Source organism: Bison bison, unplaced genomic scaffold, assembly GCF_000754665.1.
Source record: "Bison bison bison isolate TAMUID 2011002044 unplaced genomic scaffold, Bison_UMD1.0 scf7180017864057, whole genome shotgun sequence".
NCBI classification, from domain to species: Eukaryota; Metazoa; Chordata; class Mammalia; order Artiodactyla; family Bovidae; genus Bison; species Bison bison.
The window spans coordinates 3615256-3625327 of record NW_011494629.1 but is presented as its reverse complement, the minus strand read 5'-3'; the positions used below and the strand labels follow the sequence as shown (position 1 = coordinate 3625327).

Sequence of the window (10072 nt, the reverse complement as noted above, 5' to 3'; positions counted from 1 at the left end):
AGGGAATCCTGGCATGCTGCAGTCCATGGGGTCGCAAAAAGTTGGACAGGACTGAGCGACTGAACAACTACCATTTATTGAGCATATCGTATATAATAGGCATTTCTTACACATTGTCTTATTTGATCCTCACAACAGTTCAGACAGAGGGATGTATAAATGTCTTAAACTCTCTAAGTTTTTCCATCTGAACCATGAGTTCAGAATCAATTCTGAACTCATGGTTCAGATGGAGAAGCTGAGAGACAGAATTTGCCTATAGCCTCATAACTGAACATAACTGAAAGAGCAGAAATTTAGATCTTGGTCTTTCCATCTTAAAAGTGTATACCCTCTATTTCTATTAATCCTCATCACAAGAAATGTTGACTATTTTGGATCTGAGCATATCCAGAGCAAGTTCATGTAGCATATGTGTGTATGTCCCATGAAAGTATACATGTTTAATACTAAAAAACATTTACTTTTTACCTAAACATTGCTCATTTTTCATCTTAGTGGGTTTTGGGGGCAAGTAGATGCAAAGACTGTAAAACAAATCCTTTTCTACTTACTGGTGAGTGCCTACTCAGAAAAGCTGTGTCTCCAGCTGGAGATTAGAAAGGACCTTGACCTTCACTCCCTCACTACAGAGTGCCAGTGATCCCATGCAAGCTGAATTGCCTAGGTGGGCAGCCCAGAGGATTGAGAGTGAGAGAGAAGTTTAGAAAAAGTTTCAGGGAATAAGTAATCCATTTATTATATAGCATTTATCAGTTCAGTTCAGTTCAGTTGAGTTCAGTTGCTCAGTCGTGTCCGATTGTTTGCGACCCCATGAATCGCAGCACACCAGGCTCCCTGTCCATCACCAACTCCTGGAGTTCACTCAGACTCATGTCCATCGAGTCAGTGATGCCATCCAGCCATCTCATCCTGTCGTCCCCTTCTCCTCCTGCCCCCAAATCCTCCCAGCATCAGAGTATTTTCCAATGAGTCAACTCTTCGCATGAGGTGGCCAAAGTACTGGAGTTTCAGCCTTAGCATCATTCCTTCCAAAGAAATCCCAGGGCTGATCTCCTTCAGAATGGACTGGTTGGATCTCCTTGCAGTCCAAGGGACTCTCAAGAGTCTTCTCCAACACCACAGTTCAAAAGCATCAATTCTTCGGCGCTCAGCCTTCTTCACAGTCCAGCTCTTACATCCATACATGACCACAGGAAAAACCATAGCCTTGACTAGATGGACCTTTGTTGACAAAGTAATGTCTCTGCTTTTGAATATGCTATCTAGGTTGGACATAACTTTCCTTCCAAGGAGTAAGTGTCTTTTAATTTCATGGCTGCAGTCACCATCTGCAGTGATTTTGGAGCCCCCAGAAAAATAAAGTCTGACACTGTTTCCAACTGTTTCCCCATCTATTTCCCATGAAGTGATGGGACCAGATGCCATGATCTTCGTTTTCTGAATGTTGAGCTTTAAGCCAACTTTTTCACTCTCCACTTTCACTTTCATCAAGAGGCTTTTTAGTTCCTCTTCACTTTCTGCCATAAGGGTGGTGTCAACAGCATATCTGAGGTTATTGATATTTCTCCCGGCAATCTTGATTCCAGCTTGTGCTTCTTCCAGCCCAGCATTTCTCATGATGTACTCTGCATAGAAGTTAAATAAGCAGGGTGACAATATACAGCCTTGACGTACTCCTTTTCCTATTTGGAACCAGTCTGTTGTTCCATGTCCAGTTCTAACTGTTGCTTCCTGACCTGCATACAGATTTCTCAAGAGGCAGGTCAGGTGGTCTTGTATTCCCATCTCTTTCAGAATTTCCCACAGTTTATTGTGATCCACACAGTCAAAGGCTTTGGCATAGTCAATAAAGCAGAAATAGATGTTTTTCTGGAACTCTCTTGCTTTTTCCATGATCCAGTGGATGTTGACAATTTGATCTCTGGTTCTTCTGCCTTTTCTAAAACCAGCTTGAACATCAGGAAGTTCATGGTTCAAATATTGCTGAAGCCTGGCTTGGAGAATTTTGAGCATTACTTTACTAGCATGTCAGATGAGTGCAATAATATAGAATAATTATAATTTTATAATATAGACTTATATAATTATAATATTTAATATTATAGAATATGCAATTTATTAATAAAACATAATATTTAAATACAGAATAATTAAGAATATTTTATTTATATTTATAATAACAGACTGACACCTGTCCCAGTCAGAGGCTCCCCTGGTGACTCAGAGGGTAAAGAATCTGCCTGCAATGCAGCAGACCTGGGTTTGATCCCTGGGTCAGGAAGATCCCCTGGAGAAGAGAATGGCAACCCACTCGAGTATTCTTGCCTGGAGAATCCCATGGACAGAAGAGCTTGGCAGGCTTCAGTCCATGGGGTCACACAGAATCAGACACGACTGAGTGACTAACACTCTCACTGTACCAGAGAGGTGGCAAGACCATCCCACTTAGAGGGATGTATAAATGTCTTAAAGTAGAAAAAAGCTTGATTTTTCTGGAACTGAAGGCAGCTTTAAGTATTCCATAAAGTTTTTTTCCAAATCCACTCCTATTTTTTCTCCTAGACCCATCTTCTAGTCATCTGGTCATGTCTGTAGTCACAAATGACTCAGACAAAACTGTGCCAGGAGCATGAGGGAAGGTACTGTACCCTAGAGTCTCTCCAGATTCTCTCTGACCCTGAGTCTTAAGAGTAGAGCAAGGCCCATCCTGCAGCCTGATGGGAGCATGTTCTGTTTTATAAGGGTGTATTTCCCATTTGTTTTCTGTCCTTGGCTATAGGATTTAATGCACATATTTCTGATAAATTCCTGGTCATTTGACATTAAAAGAGTTGTTAATAAAAGTATATATCAGATTTTAACAAGTATATATCATATCAAATTTTCATTCATAGAATTAGAGTATAGAATGTGTGCAATTAGGCTTCCTATGAATTTAGTTCATACTATCTAAGGCCTCTCACTTTCTTGATGTGATTTCTGCCTCTATAAACACAGATAAGAAAATACCACTTGCTTTTACCTGGGAGGAAAGTGTTAATGCAGACTTGCAAAGTAGACAAAAAGTAATGCAAGATTTATTCACACATTCTTTTATTACAAAATGTCCCCCAAAATTTCAAGTTTATATTAGGTATCTGGTATTCACAAAAAGGATAGTTTGTTCACTAACTTCTTTTCTTGATATTTAGAATATTTTTTTCTAAAGAGATTTTTATTTTTTAAAAAGAGGCCTATGCAGGAACATAGACTGCTCACATCATCATGTCATTTCACATTCATTCCATTCAGAAAAAAAGGCACAGTTTGGTGCAAAAAAGGTGCAATTTGAAGATTTATTTCAAAAAACATTTCAGTTGTGTAATTAAGAGTTAGGTTAAGAGAAACAGCTGAAAGCAGGGTGATAGCTACACATCCAAGGAATAAATTAAGTCAGGGTGAGCCTTTGGGAATTCAAGCAGCAGGCTCTGAAGAATCTGATGCATGCTAGCACTGCTTCCTGTTCCCTTTGTTTCAGAAAGCACTTCTGAGGCTGTGACATTTGGGAGGACTTGAAAAAGGGTCAAACTCAGATATTCTCAGGGGTCAAGCCAGGCTCCCTTTACTCCTAGGGGAGTGAAGCCACTAGACTTGAGCAACAGGAAGCAGGAAAGACACGGCCATTTGCAGAGCACATGCTCTGCTTCAAGACATCACATTCAAGATGGAGGTGAACACTGTGCTTGCTGAAGAAATGAGGGTTTTCAACTGCGTGCTGTCTGACGGCTCCCTAGTTGTTTCTCTTAAGGGATGTATTCTCTATCTAAGACTTTAGCTTTACATCTCTCTTCCTTTTCTCAAAACCCCCTCCACAGCCTCTCTCTGCAGGGCATCCTGTACTATTTCACTTTGTCTCCCTTCTTCCTGCCAGTCTCTCTGAGCAGCCACTTTCCTGCCTCCAAATCTGAATGTGCAATCACCATCCTCATTGGCCAGAGTGGCTCTTGCTGTCATCGCAGCAGCAACGGGGTTGAAACTTCCCACCAACCCTCACCTCACTTACTAGATAACATACAGGTACAGTGGCCTACCAAACACAAATTTGGTTCTGGCCCCATTCACCACACCTAGAGGATGGCCAAGGAGCTAAGAAGGAGGACAGAGAGCTGTTGTTACTGCTGTAACTTTGGGCAATAACTCCTTCGGCTGCTCTGAGCCAGTTTCATTATCCATAAACTAGAGATTAGTTGTGGTGATGTAGAGGAAATCACCTAATACACTGCCATTCATTCCCCAAACGTTCATCTACCAACACAACACATGCCTGCCCTCAGGGAGCTCACAGTCTATTGTCTTATCCCTGGTAAAAGATCAAAAAATGTTAATGAATTTGAACCATCACCTAAATAAGCTCTTATCATCTTCACTTTAGGGATTCCCAGGCGGCTCTGTGGTAAAGAATCCTCCTGCCAATGCAGGAGACACAAGTTCAATCCCTAGGTCAGGAAGAACCCCTGGAGTCGGAAATGGCAACCCACTCCAGTATTCTTGCCTGGGGGAAACGCCATGGACAGAGGAGTTCTGGCAGCCTCAGTCCATGGGGTTGCAAAGAGTTGTACATGGCTGAGTGACTGAGCACCTTTTACTTTATAAATGGTATTAAATGTTTTACTCTTTCTTGGCTCGGATTATTTAAGGTTTATTTATCTCTGTTGATGAGCTGTCAGAACTGGAAAGCCTTATACTTAAGGGATAAGATGCTTCCGTGTTTGTTCAAGGCCCAGAGCTGGACAATGTACAGAGAACACTTTAGCAAAAGTTCTTGGTTATGTTTCACCTTCACATCATGTAGGATACTATATTTGGGGATCCCTGTGGTCAGATTTTGTAATCCCATTCACTAAATAATGTCCAATATGTTTAAGAAGTGATTGTCTTACTAAAGCTGACAGTTGCTACGCTGCCAAAGTTTGGACTCAATCCTCCCGTATTACTTCATAATCTGCTTTTTTTGCTAGAAACTGCTGGAAAATGTGAACTTCAGCATTTAGGATCATGATAGCATGTAAGAATATACATTTAAGGAAATATATTTTATTTTAGATGAACTATGCCACCTGTACTCCTTTATTTTTACTTGTTTTACATCTATTGCATCATATACTGTGCTATAAGCAGCATGGTAGTAGCTCTTTTCATTTTTAGCCTCAAGAAACAGAATTAATGGTAACTCTAGAAAAACATTTTTTAGGAAAATATCAAAATAAGTCAGGGGACATAAAATTAAAGGTGTCCAGCTTTCCCTAGGAGTGCTAATGGGAAACCTAAGCACTGATAGTTACTTTCTCTACATCCTCACATGTCTCATCAACTACATCTGTAGTGCTGCCCCTGTAGGGGCTCCAATGAGACTGAAAAAGCATTACTTTCCTAAGTTGTTCTTTGAGTGGAGTCAGGAAGAAGGGAAAACCACTGTAGTCTACTATGGGACAGATCAGTGTTGCTTATATAGTTACAGGGATAAAAAATGCTAAGGAATGTCCAGACACATAAACTCATCAGGTAGCTGAAAACTCCTGAGTCATTTTGAAAGATCTTTGAGATTAAGATCTTATCTTTTACTGAGAAAATTTTCAAACTCAGTTGTTTCCATTATGTTCTTGTGAAATTGATTTTTTTTAATAAACCCAAGTTTAGGTCTTTACCCTCATCCCTTTTATATTTCAACTTGCTACTTTCATCCTGTGGTGTATGCAGATTAGAGAGGAATAGACCCTTTAGATGAATCTATGTGTGTGCTCTTAAAGTCTTTTAAAATTCCCAGTATTAGGGTTTCCCTGGTGGCTCAGTGGTAAAGAATCTGCCTGCTAATGCAGGAGACGTGGGTTTGATCCCTGGGTTGGGAAGACTCACCGGATAAGAAAATGGCAACTCATTTCAATATTCTTGCCTGGGAAATTCCAAGGACAGAGCCTGGCAGGGTACAGTTTATGGAGTCACAAAACACTCAGATAGAACCTAGTAATAAAACAACAACAATCCTGAGATTCTCTAAGGATATAAGACAATTACTTTTTCTTGACACCTAGAGGACTTCCCTGGTGGCTCAGACGGTTAAGCATCTGTCTACAATGTGGGAGACCTGGGTTTGATCCCTGGGTCGGAAAGATCCCCTGGAGAAGGAAATGGCAATCCACTCCAGTACTATTGCCTGGAAAATCCCATGGACAGAGGAGAATATAAGACAATTACTTTTTCTTGACACCTAGATAGCTATGTTTCCCCCCACCCCCAATGGCTCGAAAATCAGGAGCAGCAGATATAAATAGCTATCATGGCCATGTTGTGCTGTGCTCAGCCATATCTGACGCTGTGACCCCATGGACTGCAGCCCCCCTGGGCTCCTCTGTCTATAAGAGGGGTTGCTATTTCCTCCTCCAGGGAATCTTCCTGATCCAGGGATTGAACTCTCATCTCCTGTATTGCAGGCAGATTCTTTACCCACTGAGCTAACTGGAAATGTTCACATAAGAGTTATTTTTTTTATAAGAAACTCTTAGGAATAAGTGATTCCCAACCTTTAAAAATATATATCAGGTTTACTGTATTGATCTTTTCATTTTCCAAGTGTTGATAAAAACATGGATAAAGAGAAATAATTCTCCTCTTTAACATAAACAATAGAATAAAATGCATTGGTATTGGAAATTAAAAAGCAAGAGAGTTCCAGAAAAACATCTACTTTTGTTTTATTGACTATGCCAAAGCCTCTGACTGTGTGAATCATAATAAACTGTGGAAAATTCTTAAAGAGATGGGAATACCAGACCACCTGACCTGCCTCTTGAGAAATCTGTGTGCAGGTAAGGAAGCAACAGTTGGAACTGGACGTGGAACAACAGACTGGTTCCAAATAGTGAAAGGAGTACACCAAGGCTCTATATTGTCACCCTGCTTACTTGACTTATATGCAGAGTACATCATGGGTGAAGCACAAGCTGGAATCAAGATTGCCAGGAGAAATATAAATAACCTCAGATATGCAGATGACACCACCCTTATGGTAGAAAGTGAAGAAGAACTAAAGAGCCTCTTGAAAGTGAAAGAAGAGAGTAAAAAGTTGGCTTAAAACTCAACATTCCGAAAGCTAAGATCATGGCATCTGGTCCCATCACTTCATGGCAAATAGATGGGGAAACAGTGGAAACAGTGGCTGACTTTATTTTTCTGGGCTCCAAAATCACTGCAGGTGGTGACTTCAGCCATGAAATTAAAAGACACTTGCTCCTTGGGAAAAAAGTTATGACCAACCTAGATAGTGTATTAAAAAGTAGAGACATTACTTTGCCAACAAAGGTCCGTCTAGTCAAGGCTATGGTTTTTCCAGTAGTCATGTATGGATGTGAGAGTTGGACTACAAAGAAAGCTGAGCACTGAAGAATTGATGCTTTTGAACTGTGGTGTTGGAGAAGACTCTTGAGAGTCCCTTGGACTGCAAGGAGATCCAACCAGTCCATCCTAAAGGAGATCAGTCCTGAATATTCATTGAAAGGACTGATGCTGAAGCTGAATTCCAATACTTTGGCCACCTGATGCAAAGAGCTGACTCATTTGAAAAGACCCTGATGTTGGGAAAGATTGAATGTGGGAGGAGAAGGGGACGACAGAGGATGAGATGGTTGGATGGCATCACTGACTCGATGGAGTTGGTGATGGACAGAGAGGCCTAGTGTGCTGCAGTCCATGGGGTCGCAAAGAGTCAAACACAACTGAGCAGCTGAGCTGAACTGATGATATTTGGGTCTTAAGAATAGGCATAGGTGAAATAAAAGGCTGCCTGGGACGGTACAAGTGAATTCTGAGATAGCTAACGATTTTAAGTAAGAGAAGACTGATAAGAAAATAACACTTGTATTGAATGTGCTCATAAAAAGTCGGTCCTCTTGTTTCCTCCTGGACTTATCTGAATTAATTGGAATGACAGTAAGTCATGCAGGAGGAATACCAATAATTATTAGGCAAGTAGTTAATTAAATACAGAAGTGGCCTTGAGTCCATATAACCCTGGGAAATTTCTACAACCGTTCTAAAACTTAAAGTTCTCATACCAAAAAAGATTGTTCTGAGAATTAAATGAGATTAGATCTAAAATACTTAACATAATAACTGGCTCATGGGAAAACATCCTCATCAATTTCACCTATATTCAGATTATCCATCTGCATCAAGTACAGTACCAAATGTTGTCTCATTTAACCCCCAAAATATTGTGGTAGGTTTTATTATTTCTGTATTTGTGGATAAGAAAGTAAGTCTAAGAAGTTTAGTGACTTACCCCCAGCCACAGAGTTAACAATGGGGAAAGTCATGAATCTACCCCTGACCTGTGGATTTCATGGTCCCTGGTCTGTTCATTCATCAGATTTTGACATCACACAGAAGTAGCAGCAGGTGATGAATCATGCGTTGCAGTTGCTAATGAGATCTGGAAAATTATCTCATTTAATTATATAAATAGCCCTAGGAAGTAGATCTTATTTCCTGTTATCAGGCAAAAAAACAGGTTCAGAAGGTTTAAGTTTTTGTTCAAATCACAGAACCAGTAAACACTGGTGCTGAGCATTGAACCTATGCTGTCTGATCCAAAAGTCCTCTCATCACCTCCCACAATTTGAACCACTTTCCTCACTCATTTAGGGAAAAGTTCACCTACCATAGAAAAATAAAGACTACTTAGTTTCTGTCATCAGAGAATATAATTATTCTCTGCAAGGGCATTGGTTGGACTCACCTAGGTCCAACCTATGCTCTCAATCCTGAGAATTCCTGTGTCTCTGTGGGCTTAGACTGGGAGGCTTGGTAACTAGATCAAAACTATTCTTGTAACATTTCACAATCTTGACTTTTTTTTCCAAATAAGATGTTAAAAAACTAAAAATTACTGTTCTCTTTCTTTCAAGAGAAAAATTGCCACTGGGGTCTCAGAGTCGGACACGACTGAGCGACTTTCACTTACTCACCTTGCTTCTCTCACATTTACCACACTGCCTTGCCAACTTCGTATGCAGAGCACTGACCTCTGGCAAATAAACCTTGGACACATGTTACCTATTAAAATCCCTGCTATTGAGCATTTTGTAATGCCAAAAAGTAAGAAAAGTCTTTTAAAAAGTGAAGGGAATTGCAGAAAGATGGGAGACCAACTTGAAAGAGCTCCCAATATCCAAAACTGGGAACAATTTGAGCAACAAAATAAATAACATGATATTAGTTATAACCCAAAGGATGAACCTCATATAAATTAGTGAAATAAACAAATGGGATATAAGGGAAAATCATCCCTTTTAGAAGAATTCCAATGAATAAATGTAGAAGGAATGAGGGGAATTGAAATATCACCGTAAGAATACCACATAGCTGCCTCAGGTGGAATCCTTTGATGAATGATAAAATTAGTGGAGGAAACTCTAAGAAGAAACAGGGTATTTGTATAGCCTCAAAAAACCTCTCCAAAAATTTAGTAATTATTGTGGTAATTTTAACTTATGACCATAAATTGTTGATTACTCACCCCCAACCCGAGATTGAAGCTGAATTCCACTACCCTTGAGTTTCGGATGACTTGGTGACTGAGGAGAAAATAGTAAATTTACAGTAGAGAAATAAATAGCACCCTTAACCATATGAACAAGGTTCACATCCCTAGTAATAAGCAGTGTTGATATCACATGTCCTCTTATATAAAGACAGAGGGGCACATCATCTCTGTGGTATACTTTCCTTAACTCCAGAAAGTTCTGCCTGTCTAGTTACAAGAAAACTGCAGACAAATCAAATTCAGGAACACTCTACAAAATACCTGACCACTTCCCATTAAAAATGTTAAGGTCACAAAAGACAAGAAAAGACTGAAAAACTGTCACAGACTGGAGGAAACTAAGGATATGTATTTACACACACACACATATATACATATATCTCATCTAAATTACATGAATACAATGTAGTGTTTTGGATTGGATCCTGAAACAGGAAAAAAAACATTAGTGGAAAAATTAGAGGAATCAAAACAAAATCTGCAGTTAATTTT

At 39.8% G+C, this 10072-nt stretch overlaps 1 long non-coding RNA gene across 1 annotated transcript in view; it reads right to left on the bottom strand.

Annotated features, from left to right (window-relative positions):
- Positions 1 to 9607, bottom strand: part of LOC104985706 — a 21147-nt gene extending 11540 nt beyond the window's left edge. Inside the window, exon 1 of the long non-coding RNA XR_824961.1 lies at positions 9554 to 9607. This is a non-coding gene — a long non-coding RNA (uncharacterized LOC104985706). The remainder of the gene's footprint in view (positions 1 to 9553) is intronic.
- Between the last annotated feature and the right edge of the window lie 465 nt (positions 9608 to 10072).